This window comes from Nanorana parkeri, unplaced genomic scaffold (assembly GCF_000935625.1).
Source record: "Nanorana parkeri isolate BGI_ZX_2015 unplaced genomic scaffold, ASM93562v1 scaffold2276, whole genome shotgun sequence".
Classification (NCBI taxonomy): domain Eukaryota; kingdom Metazoa; phylum Chordata; class Amphibia; order Anura; family Dicroglossidae; genus Nanorana; species Nanorana parkeri.
In genome coordinates, this window is record NW_017308544.1 from 114,494 (window position 1) to 135,831 (window position 21,338).

General features: G+C 46.5%; 1 pseudogene; it reads left to right on the plus strand.

The window, feature by feature from the left end:
* LOC108801276 overlaps positions 1 to 21,338 on the plus strand; it is a 41,688-nt pseudogene that overhangs the window by 2,243 nt on the left and 18,107 nt on the right.

Sequence of the window (21,338 nt, forward strand, 5' to 3'; positions counted from 1 at the left end):
TATGACCATCCTCTGCTGTGTTCTCTCTTTTGGAAACCTTTAGTCTTCTGACACAACATTGTCCTGGATACACTCATATAGTAAAACAAAAAACATTTTGATTTGATGAAACTTTAATAAACAAGACTTTTTTTTACTTCTTTGAACCACGTCTTTGCCTTATTTAAATATAACTTACTTGGCTTTTCATGGCTTGCAATGGAAATGTGACAATATGTAAATATGAAGTAACTTTCTGAAACTGATGGAAAATTTAATTGTTGCCCCCTTGCAATATGGTGACCTGGTACAGTATACAGCATACTGTTGGGGTTTTCAGAATTATCCTTAACATTTCAGATATTGGCCCTTTGGCTCACCACTTCGCTAAAAGGTCTGCACTGAGATACAAAACATTCAATAATCAAAGAACAACCGGGCGCGTTCCCTGGTGCAGATAAACCTTTTGATTGATTAGACTTGAATACAAAAATATACTCACAATGGGAGCAGTAGATATATGCCCAGCCACTGCGTCCTCCTATGTGCTGAAAGAAAAGTCCCTCGAAGCAGAGCCAGTGATGTCACCTTCTACCTCAGAAGCAGGGATTTGCACACACGCACATAGTAACCACTGATGACAGTGGAATCAGTGCCGCTCTGTCACAAAAAAAAAGTCCTGCCTCTCCCATAAGGGCTTGTTTGCACCAGTCCATACATCTACCGCAATGTCCCCTGCCCAGAATGCAAGGGATCGCATACATAACGTCTACTTGCGTTCTGGGGCGTGGCAGTGCCATTCAAGTCAATGGCACTGCAGACATGCCCCCCACCCGAAGTGTGATTGGCCGCATAGGAACACATGGTGATAAAATGCCCTGCGTTCCAGTACGGTGCTATCGTAAAAACATTGTGCATGTACTATAGTTCCTATGCGGCCAATCGTACTGCGGGTGGAGGGCGTGTCTGCAGTGCCATGTGAACACTGCAGTCACTCTGTAAAATGTAAATAAATAACACAGCTACGACATGAGAAGCAGCATCACCTCAGAAGGCCGGGTGTGTAGAAGGAGGGGAGAGGAGGCTGACTGAAACTATCTATCAGAGAGAGGGGATGGTGGGAGCTGTTACTTCTCTGCCAGTCATACTGCACATATAAATGAGGGTGAAAAGTGCTCAAATACTACTCCCCACAGACACGACTAAGTGTATAAATAAAGGGGAGTATGCTTATCTGTCAGGCAAACTACGCCACAGAACTTACCTGTCAGGTGAAGTACTCCAGAGTACTATTTCCCAAGCAGCAAGTCTCCCACCTAGATAGGGACCCTGTTAGCCTGGGGGAGATACTGTGACAAACAAGCCCAGCGGCCAGTCAGTCATATGCATCTCCCTTGAGATATCTCTCAGACTGCCCCACATTTCCTCAGGGCTCTCACAGCCAATTCTGCTCTCTCAGGCAGAGAATTGTGTGCGCTCAATGGCTAAGCCGGGGAGACTACAAGGATCTATATTATCCAGCCGGTCACCCAGCTCAGCTGTTGATTGAAGATCAAAGTGAAGAAAAAATAGCCTACCTGGGATGACAAAAATAGGAACAAAGATCCCCACTAGGCAAAAAAAGTGAGCTTACTTGGATGGGAGTGTGGCCACCAGCAGGAGCCTCCCTCAGAGCCAAGCTTTTTTTTTGTGCCTAGCATCCTACTCCTGCAAGTGGCAATATAACACTTTGGTACAGAGATCAAGATCTCAGCCGTGTCCTTCAATGAACGAAAGAGAAATGTACAGCATCCATCAGAGTGCCCCTTACATAAGTTTTCCCCATGAGAGTGCGCTTTACATCAGTTCTCTCCATCAGAGTGTCCCCTTACATCAGTTCTCTCCATCAGAGTGTCCCCTTACATCAGTTCTCTCCATCAGAGTGTCCCCTTACATCAGTTCTCTCCATCAGAGTGTCCCCTTACATCAGTTCTCTCCATCAGAGTGTCCCCTTACATCAGTTCTCTCCATCAGAGTACCCCCTTACATTAGTTCTCTCCATCAGAGTACCCCCTTACATCAGTTCTCTCCATCAGAGTGTCCCCTTACATCAGTTCTCTCCATCAGAGTGTCCCCTTACATCAGTTCTCTCCATCAGAGTGTCCCCTTACATCAGTTCTCTCCATCAGAGTACCCCCTTACATTAGTTCTCTCCATCAGAGTGTCCCCTTACATCAGTTCTCTCCATCAGAGTGTCCCCTTACATCAGTTCTCTCCATCAGAGTGTCCCCTTACATTAGTTCTCTCCATCAGAGTGTCCCCTTACATTAGTTCTCTCCATCAGAGTGCCCCCTTACATCAGTTCTCTCCATCAGAGTGTCCCCTTACATCAGTTCTCTCCATCAGAGTGTCCCCTTACATCAGTTCTCTCCATCAGAGTGTCCCCTTACATCAGTTCTCTCCATCACAGTGTCCCCTTACATCAGTTCTCTCCATTAGAGTGTCCCCTTAGATAGGTGTCCCCCTCAGAGTGCCTCCTTCCATCAAATATCCCCAGAAGAGTGCCCCTTTAAGCTAGGTGTCCCCACTAGAGTGCCCTTTTTCCATTAGGTGTACCCATCAGAGTGTCTCTTTACATTAGGTGTCCCCATGAGACTGCCCCCTTACATCACATGTCCCCATAAGACTGGTCCCCTTACATTAGGTGTCCCCATGAGACTGCCCCCTTACATCACATGTCCCCATAAGACTGGTCCCCTTACATTAGGTGTCCCCATGAGACTGGTCCCCTTACATTAGGTGTCCCCATGAGATTGCCTCCTTACATCAGTTTTCTCAATCAGAGTGCCCCCTATCATTCATTCTCCACATTAGAATGCCCCTTTATATCAGTTGTCCCCATCAGAGACACCCTTGGATTAGTTGTACCCTTCAAAGTGCTCCCTTACATTAGTTGTCTCCATGAGAGTGTCCCCTTACATTAGGTGTCCCTTTGAGAGTGCCCCTTACATTAAATCTTCCCATCAGAGTGCCCCTTACATTGCTTTTCTTCATCAGCGTTCCTCCTTACATTGGTTCTCCCTGTCGGAGTGCCCCCTTACATTGATACAAAACACAGAAAATCCCCAGCTTCACCTGCCAGCCGGCCTGCAACCAAACAAATTGCCCTGTCAACATTATGCGTTAAAATCAGAGGTTTTAGTTGCACAAACTTTTGGCCAAAAATATGTAGAAGCCACACCGCCGCGCCAAGGCACCTCTGCAAAGTGTGGTCCTAACTCTATGTATCCGAGTCTCCAAGTGTGAGCATATTAATGCAGTCCATAAATTGCATGCAGGTGTACCAGGAGGTAGCCAACTCGCAGAGGTGCCTTGGCGCGGCGGCATATTTTTGACCAAAAGTTTGTGCAACTAAAACCTCTGATTTTAGCTGGCAGTTGAGCTGGGGATTTTCTGTGTTTTGTATTGTTGTAAGCCTTCCCAATGTGCACCCTGCCGTAAAGGCCGGTTATAGATTCATGCAGGTACCATGTTTTTTCTAGGTTGACTATTTTTGGTTGAGAGGACGCACTGGAGCCCCAGCGTGCATTTTTGGTTGCTGGGCCTCCCGTGCGTCCCTGCACCTTATTAGGAGGAGTTGGCTACCTCCAGGTACACCTGCATGTAATTTATCGACTTCATTAATATGCTCACACTTGGAGACTCGGATACATAGAGTTAGGACCACACTTTGCAGAGGTGCCTTGGCGCGGCGGTGTGGCTTCTACATATTTTTGGCCAAAAGTTTGTGCAACTAAAACCTCTGATTTTAGCTGGCAGTTGAGCTGGGGATTTTCTGTGTTTTATATTGTTGTAAGCCTTCCCAATGTGCCCCCTGCCGTAAAGGCTAGTTATAGATTCATGCAGGTACCATGTTTTTTCTAGTTTGCCCCCTTACATTGGTTGCCCCGTCAGAGTGCCCCCTTACATTGGTTGTTCCCATCGGAGTGCCCCCTTCATTGATCAAATGTCTGCCAATGCACCTGCTGCAGTGTAACGCACAGTAGCGTGCATTAATTGCACAGACTTGTGAAATTAATGCACTGTATTGGTGTAAACAGGCACTTAGAATGCTCCTTTACATTGCTGTGGCATTTGCTATGGATCCGGGAAGAGCTGTGAGGTGGTGCCTGGAGGAGCTGGGCAGTGGGGCCGGGAGGTGGTGCCTGGAGGAGCTGGGCAGTGGGCCTGGGAGAAGCCAGGAGGCTGTGCCTGAAGGAGTTGGGCAGTGGGGCCGGGAGGTGGTGCCTGGAGGAGCTGGGTGGTGGGCCTGGGAGAAGCCAGGAGGCTGTGCCTGGAGGAGTTGGGCAGTGGGGCCAGGAGGCTGTGCCTGGAGGAGTTGGGCAATGGGAGGTGGTGCCTGGAGGAGCTGGGCAGTGGGGCTGGGAGAAGCCAGGAGGTGATGCCTGGAGGAGTTGGCAGTGGGACTGGGAGAAGCTGGAAGGTGGTGTCTGGAGGAGCTGGGCAGTGGGACTGGGAGAAGCCAGGAGGCAGTGCCGGGAAGAGCTGGGCAGCGGCGTTGGGAGAAGCCAGGAGGTGGTTCCAGGGGGAGCTGGTGATGGGGCTGGGAAGTGGTGCCTGGAGAGCCAGCGAGGTGGGGCTGGGAATAGCCAGGAGGTGATGAATGGAGGAGTTGGCAATGGGGCTCGGAGAAGCCAGGAGGCAGTGCCGGGAAGAGCTGGGCAGCGGGGTTGGGAGGAGCCGGGAGGTGGTGCCTGGGGGAGCTGGGCAGTGGGGCTGGGTGGATACAGGAGGTGGTGCTGGGAGGAGCTGGGTGGTGGGGCTGGGAACAGCCAGGAGGCAGTGTTGGAAGGAGCTGGGCAGTGGGGCTGGTAGAAGCTTGGAGGTGGTGACTGGGAGAGCTGGGTCAGGGGGCTGGGAAGAGTTGGCAGGTGGTGCCTGGAGGAGCTGGGCAGTGGGACTGGGAGGAGATGGGAGGTGGTGCCGGGAGGAACTGGGTGGTAGGGCTGGGAGGAGACAAGAGGTGGTGCCTGGAGGAGCTGGGCGGTATCTAATATCTTATATCTAACACATGAATTATTTAAATTGGGGTATTTAGTTAACACTTTCCACCACTGATGACTCGGCGACATGGATTTTTTTTTTAAATACAAGATTTTATGGGGGTTTATTATACACTTTTTTCACATGATGGTTTTATGTATGTGTCTAGCACTTTATATTTGTTGAATTTTTTCTGATGGCAATACCTTTGTTTTATGGATCTATTAAGTTTGTTTGTTGCATAGAGGGGGGAGATAGCGCGGTGTTTCTTGATCAAATAAGAGCTGGGCAGTAGGCCGGGGAGGAGAAGGGAGGTGGTGCTGGGAAGAGCCGGGCGGTAGGCCTGGGAGAAGATGGGAGGTTGTGCCGGGGAGAGCTGGGTGGTAGGGCTTGGAGGAGACGGGAGGTGGTGCCTGGAAGAACTGGGTGATAGGGCTGGGAAGAGTTGAGAGGCAGGGCAGGCTGCAGGGCAGGATGGCAGACAACACTCTACCGTTGTTCCTGTTGGACTGCCCCCTTACATCGAAGACAATACTCTTCTGGTGGGGAACAAAGGTTATGTCATTGGTTGGTAGGAACATCATGGTCCTAGCAACGAATGACTGAGGAGGATTAGGTACCCATGCTTGTTGCCAATCACAGTCCAGATAGAACCATGGTCTGCCATGGGACCAGTGGTATAGACCAAGCATGCTCAATGCAAGAGCAAACAGAAAACAATTGTACACTCTGTGCCCTGTTCACAACATAACACTGCGCTGACACGGATCATATAAAATTGCAGCATTTTTGCACAACACACCTCACCGCATAGAGTTAAATAAAGTGTCATTTTGGGATATTTTAATAAAGTTTTATTTTATTTTATTGTAAACAGTGTGATACATTGTAATACATGTGTGATACATACTCTCCACACGGGTGTTCATGCATTTCAGCGCGTGGGCCGGTGTGAATGGAACTGGATGATGTCAATGAGAACGCAGCACACGGAGGACAGACCACCGGATACATTCATTCATTGATCCGTTAATTTCCATTTGTCACATGAATAGTTTCTGGGTTTTGGATACAAAGTTACTTAGTTGTTGAGGTTGAATAAAGATACAGGTCCATCGAGTCCAACCCATGTGATACACTTTGTCCCCCGGAATCGTTTTCCTCCTCCATGGCTCTTCCTCTGCTCCTCGCACTGTACATATAGAGAACTCTTATCTGTCACAGTATTCTCTGCTCTCTGTGTTCCCCCCTCCCCCATGTTGTACATTCCACCAAATCCTTGTGCTTTGTTTGTCCTCTGTGTGTTCTGTTCTTACTCACAGCCAGCTCCCCCTCCCTCCTCCTCGTCTTCCCTCGCCTTCACATATCCTATGACCTGTCTATCAGGATCCTAGGTTTCCTACCATGGATGTCTGTGTGTAACCTTGAAATCCCTCCCCGCTCTTCTTTCCGGCCTTTTCTCTGCACATCATGGTGATACTTTACTGCTGCCTATCACCGTCATCAACGAGCCTCTTAGACAGGCTGAAACTTTTCTCCAGTGGTGATCAAATATCTCTGTGATGTGCGGAGGAAAGACAAAGCTGCATTATCCCGGATTATTCACCAGATGACTCACACTGGAGAGAAGCCATTTAAATGCTCAGAGTGTGGTAAGTGAATCAAAACTAAGGCAGAGCTCACTATTCACAAGAGGACTCACACTGGAGAGAAGCCATTTAAATGCTCAGAGTGTGGTAAGTGCTTCAAAGCTAAGGCAGAGCTCACTATTCACCAGAGGACTCACACTGGAGAGAAACCATTTAAATGCTCAGAATGTGACAAGAGCTTTGCGCAAAAGATACATCTTATTGGACACCAGAGGACTCACACTGGAGAAAAGCCATTTAAATGCTCAGAGTGTGGTAAGTGCTTCACAACTAAGGCAGAGCTCACTATTCACCAGAGGACTCACACTGGAGAGAAGCCATTTAAATGCTCAGAGTGTGGTAAGTGCTTCAAAACTAAGGCAGGGCTCACTATTCACAAGAGGACTCACACTGGAGAGCAGCCATTTAAATGCTCAGAGTGTGGTAAGTGCTTCACATCTAAGGCAGAGCTCACTATTCACCAGATGACTCACACTGGAGAGAAGCCATTTAAATGCTCAGAGTGTGGTAAGTGCTTCACATCTAAGGCAGAGCTCACTATTCACCAGAGGACTCACACTGGAGAGAAACCATTTAAATGCTCAGAATGTGACAAGAGCTTCACACAAAAGATAAAGCTTACTGAACACCAGATGATTCACACTGGAGAGAAGCCATTTCAATGCTCAGAGTGTGGTAAGTGATTCACAACTAAGGGAGATCTTACTATTCACCAGAGGACTCACACTGGAGAGAAGCCATTTAAATGCTCAGAGTGTGGTAAATGCTTCAAAACTAAGGAAGAGCTCACTATTCACCAGAGGACTCACACTGGAGAGAAACCATTTAAATGCTCAGAATGTAACAAGAGCTTTGCGCAAAAGATAACACTTACTGAACACCAGAGGAGTCACACTGGAGAGAAACCATATAAATGTTCAGAATGTGCTATGTGCGTCACAACTAAGGGAGAGCTCACTGTTCACCAGAGGACTCACACTGGAGAGAAACCATTTAAATGCTCAGAATGTGACAAGTGCTTCACACGAAAGATAAAACTTACTGAACACTAGACATGTACGATTCGTTTCATTCCGAATCGAAATTCGGACAAATTTTCGTAAATTCGGACATTCGGATGTATCCGAATTCCGAATTACAGACATAACGAATGCAAACGAATCCGAATTTCCATTTCCGAAATTCGGTAGCGTTCGCACGAACGTTCGTTTCGTTTTCTGTTCTTATTCGTTTCTTATTCGTTTCGTTCGTTGGAGCAAAGTGACATTAGAGAAGGAGAAAAATATTTTTCCCCCCTCAAATGTCACTTTGGCTGCAAACGAACGAAACAAATAAGAAACGAATAAGAAACGAATAAGAACAGAAAACGAAACGAACGTTCGTACTAACGCTACCGAATTTCGTCCGAATCCGAATTCCGAAACCGAATTGACTTTCACACCCGAATCCTGAAAAACGAAATAACACAAATCCGAATTAAAAACGAAACGAAACGAAACGAATTTTTTGGCAGTGCACATGTCTTCTGAACACCAGATGATTCACACTGGAGAGAAACCATATAAATGTTCAGAATGTGACTTCAGCTTCATAAAAAAAAGAATTCTTATTGAACACCAGAGGATTCACACTGGAGAGAAACCATACAGGTGTTACGAATGTGACAAATGTTTCACCAGGAAATCTCTGCTTATTGATCACCAGAAGACTCACACTAGAGGAAAATCTTTTAGATGTTCGGAATGTGACAAGAGATTCTCACTTAAGCATTATCTTACTCAACACCAGAGGATCCACTCTGCAGAGAAAACATACAGGTGTTCAGAATGTGACAAATGTTTTACCAGCAAACCTCAGCTTAAGGTTCACTGGAGGATTCGCACTGGAGAGAAACCATTTCAATGTTTAGAATGTGACAAGAAGTTCACACATAAGATTAGTCTAATTCAGCACCAGAAGGTCCACAATGGTGAAAAAGCTGTTTCCATGAAATCAATGTAAGGGACAATTCATTCAAAAGACACATTTCATTGGACACTGGAGGAATAGCCCAGGAGAGAAGTCCTATCCATCATCAGAAAGTTATACATTTCAGATTATAGAAATATCTGATTTTTTACAATTTTAGTTTCAAAAAGTTTTTTTATTTTTCCAGTAAAGTACTAGTTAAACGATGCAGTACAGTTGTAACAACAGTAGACAAGGCATACTTTTAGCAATTGCCCAATTATTACTTAAACAGGGTTGGGACTGGCACTTGCGGGGCTACTGCCACCACAGTCCGGAACAGACAAGGAAGGAGAAAAAGCTAGAATAGAGACAAAACAGTAGGGGGGAAGGGGGGTAGAGTGAAGAGGGGAAGAGAAGCGGGAGAAGGCGTGACACTCGGTCTAGCTCATTCCCAAGTCGGTCGTGAGGCAAGGGGTGGAGATTATTATAAGGCGTGTGTCAAAGGTTGGTGGCAGGAAGTGTTTCAAAGGCTGTTTGGTATGCAAATGAAGACCATCAAAGGGCTGCTGGGGCTGGACACTGGTCAAAGGAGATCTGCTGGACTGTCATGTCCTGGGGCAAGCCCAACCCCCTGCTGGTATTTACTGCCCACACCTGTGTCAGCAAGGCATATATGCTGAGATGGGGGCAGGGGCATATGATGGAACCTTCTTCCTGTGTGACACTAACCTAGCTCACCAGCAAGACCTTTGGACAAGCCAAGTCTTTCTGAACTCTGCAATCAAGAATGTGATTCGCTGAGACCTGCTGGAGAGGCGTGTTCTGAGAACAGAGAAAAACCCATGGCATGTAGGAATGAGTGAGAGAATGGTGTAGCTAGCTGTAGTATCCTGACCCCCTCTCCAACCCCCTCTCCAATTCCCTTAATTGTAATTAGAATGTATGTATATCCCAATTTGTAAATAAACCCAACACTTATTTAGGATTCAGTTGTTCATCAGTAATTTAAGGCACCCACAAATCAGAGCACATTCTACATTTTGCACCCCAGAAAGAGTGTGGAAATTCCTAAATCCACATAGAACCTACAAGACGGAATTGCTCTAATTCAAGTTGCTGAAAGAACAGACCAGACCTGTTGCACGGATCACGTGGTGAAGTCAGCTGGATCTTGGACTACATAGAAGGAGTGAAAGTGTGGTGAGTTGTTCATTGAATATGCAAAAGTTCTAATTGTTTGTTGTCCTTGAGTGTATGTGAAGTTGTAATAGTGGATAAAGTATTGAATGCTGTACGTTAATGAGCGTTAAAGCCGAGGAAAGTGTGGATTCTGTGTAGAGAACAATTTGTATTTTGTTTGTTTGCAATCTTGACTTGAGTTCAGACTGATTGTGCATATGTGTAAAGACATTGGTGTCTTGTTCACTTGGGAGTGTGTATTGGCAGTACAATAGCTTTTATACTAATAGTTGTATCTTGTGGTGAGTGTACGTTTGTGAAATGGAACTGGTCTATAGTTATGTTAAGCAATAGTGTTGAATAGTCGTGATGATAGAGGGATTAATGCGTTGCAAAGAATGAGATTTAGAAGAGGAGATGACCCTATATTGTTCTGTAACCAATATCTTTCACTGTACAGAAGTGTGTATAACTGTCCTGGTATGTCTGCTGATGATCCAAGCTTCATATATTCAATGGCCAATATATGTGATGTGAACCATCCTAATAGGATTGCCCTCAGAAATGCCAATTCATACCAGAGCTTTATCAATATACTTAGAGACTGGTGTGAAGAATCCAGTGACGGTTATGGATCAGATGCAGATATATCAGTAGTGAGCAGGGGTACAAGAAGGAGGAAATTCATCAGGTGTTACAAATGTCACAGACCAGGGCACATTCAGAGATTTTGTAGAACCCCGATATTTCCAGCTTGATACAGGATGATGAAAGTATATCTCAGATGAGCACCGCCACCCAGGACAATGAGGACATATCACAGGAGCCTGATGTGATGGATAACAGCCTTGGGGAGTCAGGAAAGACTGAGGGGCAAAAGGAGGAGATTACAGATAACAATGGCCCCCACCACTCCACATAGCCAACAGCAAGGGGGGACAAGCATACCAATGTTTGCACCCTGGGCTAATCTTCCATTTTGGCTGGTATGCAGTTGGTCCCAAATTGCATTACCATTTTTCATTCATAATATGGCAAACTTTATGAACAATGCCTGCTTAGTTTAGGAAAAATATGGGACTTATATTCTAGCCATACAGATAACAGGACAAGGCTTAGGGAATAAGGATTTGATTGTTATGATAATTGTGTGTAAAAATTGTTTTTGTGTTTCTTTTTCAGGAGCCACTAAAGACGGCTTAGTCAAGCTGGCTAAACACTAATGTTTTTGTTTTATTCACAGGTTTTATGTGGAGTAGAAGTACAGTACTGACTACATTTAGTTAAGCATGAGTTAGATCAGTTTCAAAAGGTCTTCATAGTCACCACGTGGTATCATGAGCTCAATAATTAGTAATTGTTTGCAAACAATTAAACAGTCAGGCATTTGTTGGTTAAAACATTGATGTATACTGTCCCACTGTGATATGCATTTAATGTTTTTGTTTCCCCCCCTTAACCTTTTGTGTTTCTAGGTGTGAATAGCATTTGCTCTTTCAATGGAGCTCACAGGAAGAGGTCTCGGGATGTCTTTGTTCACACACCAGAACAAAAGTTGATTTGGGAGATGGTGTTAGTGTATTTGACAGTCTGTCGGTGATGTGTTAATGGTCAGCAGAACATTTTTCTTTTTCTTCTAGCTTAATTTTTTTTGTTTTCCTTGTTAACATTTTTAAATGAACAAGGTATTTTTCTTTAAAGTTTTTTTTGTCCCACTGCATGGGGATGCAATTAACTTCAAAGTTCTTTGCCCAATTAATTATTTTCTAGTTAGTATGGTACCAGTGTAGCATGGTACCAAATGGGGGAATTTGTTAGAAAACATTATAGTTACACTAAGAAACCATTGTTTTTGTTTTTCTTTTTCTTTTTGTGTGACTTACAAATGCCCCCCAGCTAGGATAGATTAAGATGAGAGTCTGGTCTAAACCTAGGCATATTAGTGGAGTTATATGTAGGTGTAGAAAGGTATTGACTGCTAAGAATAATGATACTGCTCTTGATGTTTATTTCCAGGATCCGTAATGAGGCGAAACTACATATCCAAATTTGGGACCCTGGAGAAGTAGCAGCAGGCCAAACTTGTGGTGGCAATTGGAGTACATTCATAGCGTTCATCTTGCACATAATTATTGATAGATCGATCTTAGACACTGCCTAGCTAGAAAAAAAAGGAGTGACTTGGATTTTTCTCAGGGTGTGGCAGAGTATTGGAACCAAAATGACATTGCCCCCATTTAAATGCCCACAGATATCAGCTAGAAGTCTGCATGGGGGAAGGTCTGCCATGGAGAATAGAAGAACACATGTGCTTGTCTTGCATAAACTTTAAGTAATCCCCGAGATCACCATATTGCTGAGTGTTTTTGTTTTTTTCCCCTCTTACTTGCACCATAAAATCAGTGAGTGGAAGTTGGAGGAAACAGAAGTTCCTATCAATATAAAAGCCATACTGAAGTGCTAAAAACTAAGTGCCAGTAGTTTGATATGACCATGTCTATTCAATCTTCAGGCACATCTTTGAGTCTTTGAATAGCCACATAATAGGTCTCTTGCAGCACCTATTGTACTTGGGTAAGAATGCGAAATGACAAACAGGAAAAATTATACAGCCTGCTGGAAATGGTTGATGTGTATACCAGACATTTGTAGCATGTGGTGATTGATTTACTCAAATGGTGAATGTACCTTTCATTTAATGAGATTTTATGAGAAGTAGAATTCAGCTGGATTGGACGTGTGGGCCACTGTAATGCACAGAGCATTACATATTGCTGAATTGAGCTTGCCCTTATTCCAGTCATATAAGGCAGCTGACGAGCAAGAGTAGTTTGTAGTGAAATGACAATCTGGTTAAGTGACCAAGTTAATTAGCATGGTGTAATGTTATATGTGTGATATAAATGTATGATATGTAGATTTTCCTATGATTATCACGAGGGATATTGGTGATTTGTTGTTTATTAATATCCATGGGGAATAGTGTGTGACTGTTGAATGAATGGGTTCCTGCTCTGTCTATGCCTGCCCATGTTGGCGAAGAAACTGTCTCCGAAGAAAGGCCGCTATGCAGGACGGGAGTAATGCAGATATCAATTTCTGTGGCTTGTTTTTTGATTGTGTGTGCCAATATAGGCACAAGACCAGGAATGTTGGAACCTAAAAAAATTGACATCTATGATACAGCTTTGATGGAAAGGTTCATTGATATCATGAACTGCCCATGGCTGTTTGATATGCAAATGAAGACCATCAAAGGGTTCCTGGGGCTGGCCACTGATCAAAGGAGATCTGCTGGACTGTCATGTCCTGGGGCAAGCCCAACCCCCTGCTGGTATTTACTGCCCTCACCTGTGTCACCCAGGCATATATGCTGGGATGGGGGCAGGGGCATATGATGGAACCTTCTTCCTGTGTGACACTAACCTAGCTCACCAGCAAGACCTTTGGACAAGACAAGTCTTTCTGAACTCTGCAATCAAGAGTGTGATTCGCTGAGACCTGCTGGAGAGGCGTGTTCTGAGAACAGGAGAAAAACCCCATGGCATGTATGAATGAGTGAGAGAATGGTGTAGCTATCTGTAGTATCCTGACCCCTCTCCAACCCCCTCTCCAATTCCCTTAATTGCAATTAGAATGTCTGTATATCCCTATTTGTAAATAAACCCAACACTTATTTAAGATTCAGTTGTTCATCAGTAATTTAAGGCACATCAGTCCGTAGGTTCAATATTGGGTTGGCTCCGCCCTTTGCCACTATAACAGCTTCAACTCTTCTGGGAAGGCGTCCACAAGGTTTAGGAATGTGTCTATGGGAATGTGTATGTGAATGTCTATGGGACCATTCTTCCAGAAGCACATTTGTGATGTCAGGTACTGATGTTGGAGGAGAAGGCCGGGCTCGCAGTCTCCGCTCTAATTCATCCCAAAGGTGTTCTATCGGGTTGAGGTCAGGACTCTGTGCAGGCTAGTCAAGTTCCTCCACCCCAAACTTGCTCATCCATGTCTTTATGGACCTTGCTTTGTGCACCGGTGTGCCGTCATGTTGGAACAGGAAGAGGCCATCCCCAAACTGTTCCCACAAAGTTGGGAGCATGAAATTGTTCAAAATGTCTTGGTATGCTGATGCCTTAACCTCCCTGGCGGTCTGATTATCTCACTATCTTTTTCCTTTTTTTTTGGCGTTTTTTCTTTTTTTTTTTTACTTTTGAATTTCCCAACGGTTCTGCCCCCCTACGACGTGGGCACTCGCAAGGGATGGAACCCGGAAGACGGATGCCGGCATCGGCCGGAGGACACAGCGGGCTCGTAGGGACAAGGTAAGTGACGCACAGTGTAATCCCGAGTGTGCCTCGGGGTTACCGCTTTTCGTACTGAAAATTAACCCCGAGCCACACTCGGGATTACCACCAGGAAGGTTAAGCGTTCACTTCACTGGAACTAAGGGGCCAAGCCCAACCCCTGAAAAACAAACCCACACCATAATCCCCCCTCCACCAAACTTTACACTTGGCACAATGCAGTCAGGCAAGTACCGTTCTCCTGGCAACCACCAAACCCAGACACGCCCATCGGATTGCCAGACAGAGAAGCGTGATTTGTCACTCCAGAGAACACGTCTCCACTTCTCTAGAGTCCAGTGGCGGCGTGCTTTACACCACGGCATCCGACGCTTTGCATTGCACTTGGTGATGTAATGATTGGATGCAGCTGCTCGGCCATGGAAACCTATTCCATGAAGATCTCTACACACTGTTGTTGTGCCAATCTGAAGGCCTCACGAAGTTTAAGGTCTGTAGCTATTGACTCTGCAGACAGTTGGCGACTTCTGCGCACGGTGCGCTTCAGCATGCGCTGGCCCCGCTCTTCGTGGCTAAGTTGCTGTTGTTCCCAGTTGCTTCCACTTTGTTATAATACCACTAACAGGTGTCTGTGGAATATTTAGTAGCAAGAACATTTCACAGAACACCTGAATCTAATGATTTGGAGGGGTGTCCCAATCCTTTTGGCAATATAATGTGTGTGCGTGTGTGTGTGTGTATATATAAGGCAGAGGAGGGATGAAGAGCAAGGACTCGGTCTGTGTTCCTGCCGTGTGTGCGATCGGATGGATCTTAATGGAGAGTCAGTGCAGTGCTGGATTCAATATCGGCACTTGGTGTCCATGCCTGTGAGTCCTGTTGGAGTTAGCAGCATATAAGTCGTCTGACAGCGGTGGTGGAAAGGTGCTGTCGGGGCGGCAAGTGGCCAAGGAAAGGTGATACTAATGTTGGTACTAAGACCTCGGGACATGGCAGGCACTTTCTGGCCGTATACTCCATACACCAGCATCGTGGAGCAATACATATTGGTCAACCCGATCCTCCATTAAGGCTGCCCTTCGTCCAGTTCCTGCATTTATATGTAAGTGCACCACCTTTTTTGACATAGAGACAGATAGTCTTTAGAATATACACCATTCAGCTTATTGCGCCCTTGTGTGTTCTTATTGTTGTATTGTTTACAGGCATTCTCCTCCTGTTTTTTTAGGGCTGCATACCATACAGCTCACCCATCATATACATTCCCCATCCATCTGAGAGCGCTGAATATTCTTCTGTTCTGTGTCATTCTTAGGCTGATTTTAGCTCTTGCTGTGAGGACCTGTAAGGAATAAGGTGACCAGATTCCCTTGAAGGGGTTCTGCATAAATCATGGACACAAGGGAATCTGGTCACCTTATTCCTTACAGGTCCTCACAGCAAGAGCTAAAATCAGCCTAAGAATTGCACTCACTCACTTTCTTCCCCCCCTCCCCGTTACGCAGCTCCACCGGGACAGGAGACAGTGATCTGACAGTTCAGAGACTATCGGCACTGTCTCTTCCTTCAACACTCCCACACTAGTACCGGCCCTGATTAACCCCTCAAGCCACGTACCTGTAGCCGCACAGACACCCGCACACTCTGAATGCCGTGATTGTGCTCACACAGCAGAAGGTCCTCCTTCACTTATTCCTCTCCAGGGCCCCGGGGCTGCCCCTATCTGCCTGAAACTGTGACATCTTGTGTACGGGACAAACAAAAACACGTTTTTTGAGGAGCGCAACTACCTATGATTAGAGTGATGGCCCAATGTGCTAAGCTAGCGAAAATGCATAACAGTTTACAATACGGACACCCAAAACTGGTTTGTCATATGGAAGGGGACAAATTAATGACTTACAGTTGGGATGTGAGCCTATGTGCCCTGGTGTCTCTCACAGGATATTCTCCACGGTCTGTCTGATGCGATGTCCACAGCTGGCAGGTGGGAAGAGAGTGGGTGTCTGACCGGACCGGAGTGGGAGAACGAGGTGTCAGCCGATGTCACAAACTCAGCTGGCCAGGCTGAGCCGCGGCGGCTGAGACGGGAAAGCAGTGAGCCGCGATCGGCTCCGTGACCCTCGGGTACCTTTCTGTGGCTTGACAAATAGGAAACCTCCTCGAAACGCGTAGCCGTATCCTGCAGGCAGCAAGATCTATCCCCCCGAACAGATCCCTCACTGTCCCACGCACTGGCCCATCTCTGTGCACTCCGCTGACAGTCACATCTAAAACTGTAACAACACATCATCTGACTTTAGCTGCCTGTCTCAGTGCCTGCAACACAGACTGCAAGGACCCTCACCTGCTGCTCCTGGCACTGTAAAGGACACCTCTCCCCAGCGGCCGATTCACCTCTCTCAGGCTGTAATTTCTCTGCTCAAAACAGCAGAGCAGATCTACACGGAGGGAGCAGGTGACTGAGCAGGCTGATCCATAGCGTCGGCAGGCTAGTGCCTGACGCTCTGCATCGGGCACAGCGGGTCGGCCGAGCCGAACACAATCAAGCTGATTGTGTCCGGCCTGTATAGCAGCCGCAGCGCTAAGGTGCCCTGCAATGTATTAGGCAAATTAGGCGGCCGCGAGGCCCTTGTGAGGCCTAAGGCGACCGCCTAATTTGCCTAATTAGAGAGCCGCCTCTGCACAAACATATAAATAAACATACATCATATGTACAATATTGATTGATTTGTTTGTGCGTTCAAATTTTGCCTTCAGCTACAGAGCTCTGTAACCAACAGGTACACATGTGAAGGAGCCAAAAGATATTGCTGCTTGGTGGATTGAAGATTATAAAACATTCATATTTAATAGGAATGCCCCGATACCATTTTTTCCAGGCCTAGTACAAGTACCAATATTTTTCCTCAAGTGCTCGCCGATACCAATTACCCTTACCTTTTTTTTGTGTCATGTGACAGTTTTTCTAAAACAATACAGACTAATAATATTAGAACTGTGGTGTACGGCAGGGCCCGGTCATAGCTGCAAATGCTGGGCACCTAGCAGTTCTGCCACTGATGCCAAGCTGTAGAGGGACTACATATGCCAGCAGTACATTATACAGCAATGCAGAATAATATATTGCTACATACTCTATGCTGTCACATAGCTGCGGGGTGCCGGCCTGATATCTTGGGTGGAGGGTCTCAGGAGTGGTACACTGCTATAGCCCATGTAACAGGACCACAGTGCTAACAACTCATCAATATAGCAGACTGTGATGTGCCAGCATCCTCCTCTGACAGCCTATTATAAAAAAAAGACAACACAAATAGTACTAATAAAATGACACTGCTATGGCAATAACAAGACCTGCCACACAGCCAAAGGCATCACTCAGTGACACGACATTATGCATGCACATAGTGATGTTTTTACGTGCACTTAACTGACAGCGGCCATCTTTGTGATGGGCGTTGACAAAGAGAAGAGGGGGCGTTCATCCGGGGGATAAGGTATTCCCCGAGGTCCCTTCTTCTTTTGTGCAGATGCCGGGCTCTCGGTCCATGATTGAGTAACTGACTTTTCAGAGAGAGTGACTGTCAGTCATTTTGGTGTTACCCCCTCTGATAGTGTCACCCGGTGAGGGGCCAGACCCCCCTTGTGATGCCACTGCACACTGAACTTGACCCCTAAGAACTACAAGTCCTAGAAGTCGTCCCCCTAGATTGTTAGAAGCAGAGTCATTACACGCCACCCGGCTTCCTTAATAGGACCTCCGCTATTGGCGAATATCATTAAAGAAAAAACGATACTGAAAAAATTGTATCAGTGCATCCCTAGTAGGGGCCATCTGAGTACAGTGAACTCATTATCATGTTCAAAAAAATATTTTTAGAGAATTTTAGGGCATGTTATTCTGTTGGAAATAGCCATCAGAAGATGGGTACTCTGTAGTTATAACGGGATGGACATGGTCAGTAATAACACTCAGGTAGAAAAATCTTACCCGGCACCAGGGGATCACCAGAGATGATGATTGATTGAAGATCAAAGTTTTTAAAAAATAGCCTATCAGGGATAAAAAATAGGAACACAGATCCCTAGCAGGGAGATAGGTCCTTATTCCTTGAAACTGAGCTGCCTTGGATGGGGGTGTGGCCACCAGCAGGAGCCTCCCACAGAGCTTCTTTTTTGTGCCTAGCGTCCTTTTCCTGCAAGTGGCAGTATAACACTTTGGTACAGAGATCAAGATCTCAGCTGTGTCCTTTGATGCAGGAAAGAGAAAAGTACAGCATCCATCAGAGTGCCCCTTACATCAGGTATCCCCATCAGAGTGCCTTTACATCAGGTGTCTCCATCAGAGTGCCCCTTACATCAGGTGCCCCCATCAGAGTGCCCCTTACATCAGGTGTCCCCATCAGAGTGTCCCTTACATCAGGTGTCCCCATCAGAGTGCCCCTTACATCAGGTGTCCCCATCAAAGTGCCCCTTACATCAGGTGTCCCCATCAGAGTGTCCCTTACATCAGGTGTCCCCATCAGAGTGCCCTTTACATCAGGTGTCCCCATCAGAGTGCACCTTACATCAGAGTGCCCTTTACATCAGTTCTCTCCATCAAAGTTCTCCCTTACATTAGGTCTCCCTAGGAGAGTGCCCCCTTACATTACTTTTCTCCATCAGAGTGTCCCCTTCTATTGGTTGTCCCCATCAGAGTGCCCCCTTACATTGATTGTCCTCGTTGGAGTGCCCCTTACATTTGTTTTTCCTTATCACAGTGCCTCTTACATTGGTTGTCCCTATCTAAGTGCCCCCTTACATTGATTGTCCCCATCAGAGTGCCCCTTACATTGATTGTCCTCGTCAGAGTGTCCCTTACATTGGTTGTCCCCATCAGAGTGCCCTTTACATTGGTTGTCCCCACTGGAGTGCCCCCTTACATTAGTTGTCCTCGTCGGAGTGCCCCCTTACATTGGTTGTCACCATTGGAGTGCCCCCTTACATAGAGTGTCCCCATCGGAGTGCCCCCTTACATTGGTTGTCCCCATCGGAGTGCCCCCCTTACATTGGTTGTTCCTATCGAAGTGCCCCCTTACATTTGTAATTAATGTAAGGGAGAACTCTGACGGGGAGGAACTAATCTAAGGGGGAACTCCGATGGTGACAACCAATAGGTTGTCCCCATCAGAGTGCCCTTTACACTGGTTGTCCCCTAAAGTGCCCCTCACACCAATGAAATTCATTCATGACACAGGTGCATGCAATTAACGTATGCGATGTGCAGTGCACCTACCGGCAGGTGTGTCACATTGACATTCATTTGAATGACCCCCAAAACGCAGCTCTTGGCCACAATACATTTGAAAAAGTAGTACATGCACTACTCTTTCAACTGCAGTGCAACGCACCGTACCATGCATTGCAGTTAAATGCATTACAGCTGGGGGTGCATTTGAGGTGCCATACAAATTAATGGCAATGCACCTGCTGCACTGTAAAGCACGGTAGTATGCATTAATCGCACAGGCTTGGCACTGTATTGGTGTGAACAGGTCCTTAGAGTGCCCCTTTACAATGCTGCAACATTTTTATGGACCTGGGAAGAGCCGTGAGGTGGTGCTGGGAGGAGCTGGGCAATGGAGCTGGGAGAAGACAGGAGGTGGAGCCGGGAGGAGCCAGGAGGCAGTGGCTGGAGGAGCTGGGCAGTGGGGCTGGGAGGAGTTGGGAGGTGGTGCCTGTAGGAGCTGGGTGGTGGGGCTGAGAGAAGACAGGAGGTGGTTCCGGGAGGAGCCAGGAGGCAGTGGCTGGAGGAGCTGGGCAGTGGGGCTGGGAGGAGTTGGTAAGTGGTGCCTGTAACAGCTGGGCGGTAGGGCTGGGTGGAGTTGGGAGGTGGTGCCTGTAGGAGCTGGGCGGTAGGGCTGGGAGGAGATGGGAGGTGGTGCCTGGAGGATCTAGGCCAATGGTGGCGAACCTTGGCACTCCAGCTGTTTTGGAACTACAAGTCCCATGAGGCATTTCAAGGCTCTGACAGCCACAGACATAACTCCCAGAGGCAGATGCATGTTGGGATTTATAGTTTTGGCACAGCTGGAGTGCCAAGGTTCGCCACCACTGATCTAGGCAGTGGGGCTGGAAGATGCTGGGAGGTGGTACCTGGGGGAGCTGGGTGGTAGGGCTGGGAAGAGTTGAGAGGCAGGGCAGGCTGCAGGGAAGGACAGAAGGCAATACTCTTCCATTGTTCTTGTTGGAGTGCCTCCTTACATTGAAGACAATACTCTTCCATCCTACATTAATGCTGGGTGGGGAAGTGTGGGCAGAACAGTGGTGTAGTGGTTAGCACTTCTGCCTTGCAACACTGGGGGTCCCTGGTTTGAATCCCAGACAGGTCACTATCTGCAAGGAGTTTGCATGTTCTCTCTGTACTTGCATGGGTATCCTCCGGGTACTCTGGTTTCCAAAGCCATGCTGGTAGGTTAATGAGCTCTTCTCTAAGTTGCCCCTCTATGTAAAATTGCAGCATTTTTGCACAACGCATAGAGTTAAATGAAGTGTAATTTTGTGATATTTGAATCAAGTTTTTTTTTAAATTGTAAACAGTGTGATACATTGTAACAACTCTCCACACGGGTGTTCATGCTTTTTAGTGCGTGGGCCGGTGTGAATGTAGCTTAATACTGTCCATGAGAACGCAGCACACGGAGGACAGACCACCGGATACATTCATTCATTGATCCGTTCATTTCCATTTGCAATATGAATAGTTTCTGAGTTTTGGATACAAAGTTACTTAGTTGTTGAGGTTGAATAAAGACACAGGTCCATCAAGTTCAATGGCTCTTCCTCTGCTCCCTGCACTGTACATATAGAGAACTCTTCTCTGTCACAGTATTCTCTGCTCTCTGTGTTCTCCCCTCCCCCATGTTGTACAAATTCCACGTGCTTTGTCCTCTGTGTTCTGTTCTCACTCACAATCAGCTCCCCCTCCCTCCTCTTCTTCCCTCTCCCCGCATATCCTATGACCAGTCTATCAGGATCCTAGGTTTCCTCCCATGGATGTCTGTGTGCAACCTTGAAATCTTTCCCTGCTCTATTTTCTGACCTTTTCTCAGCATATCATGGTGATACTTTACTGCTGCCTATCACCGTCATCAATGAGCCACTCAAACAGGCTGAAACTTTTCTGGTGGTGATCAAATATCTCTGTGATGTGCGGAGGAAAGAAAAACCTGCATTATCACGGATTATTACACAGAAACGTCCAATCTCCCTGAGC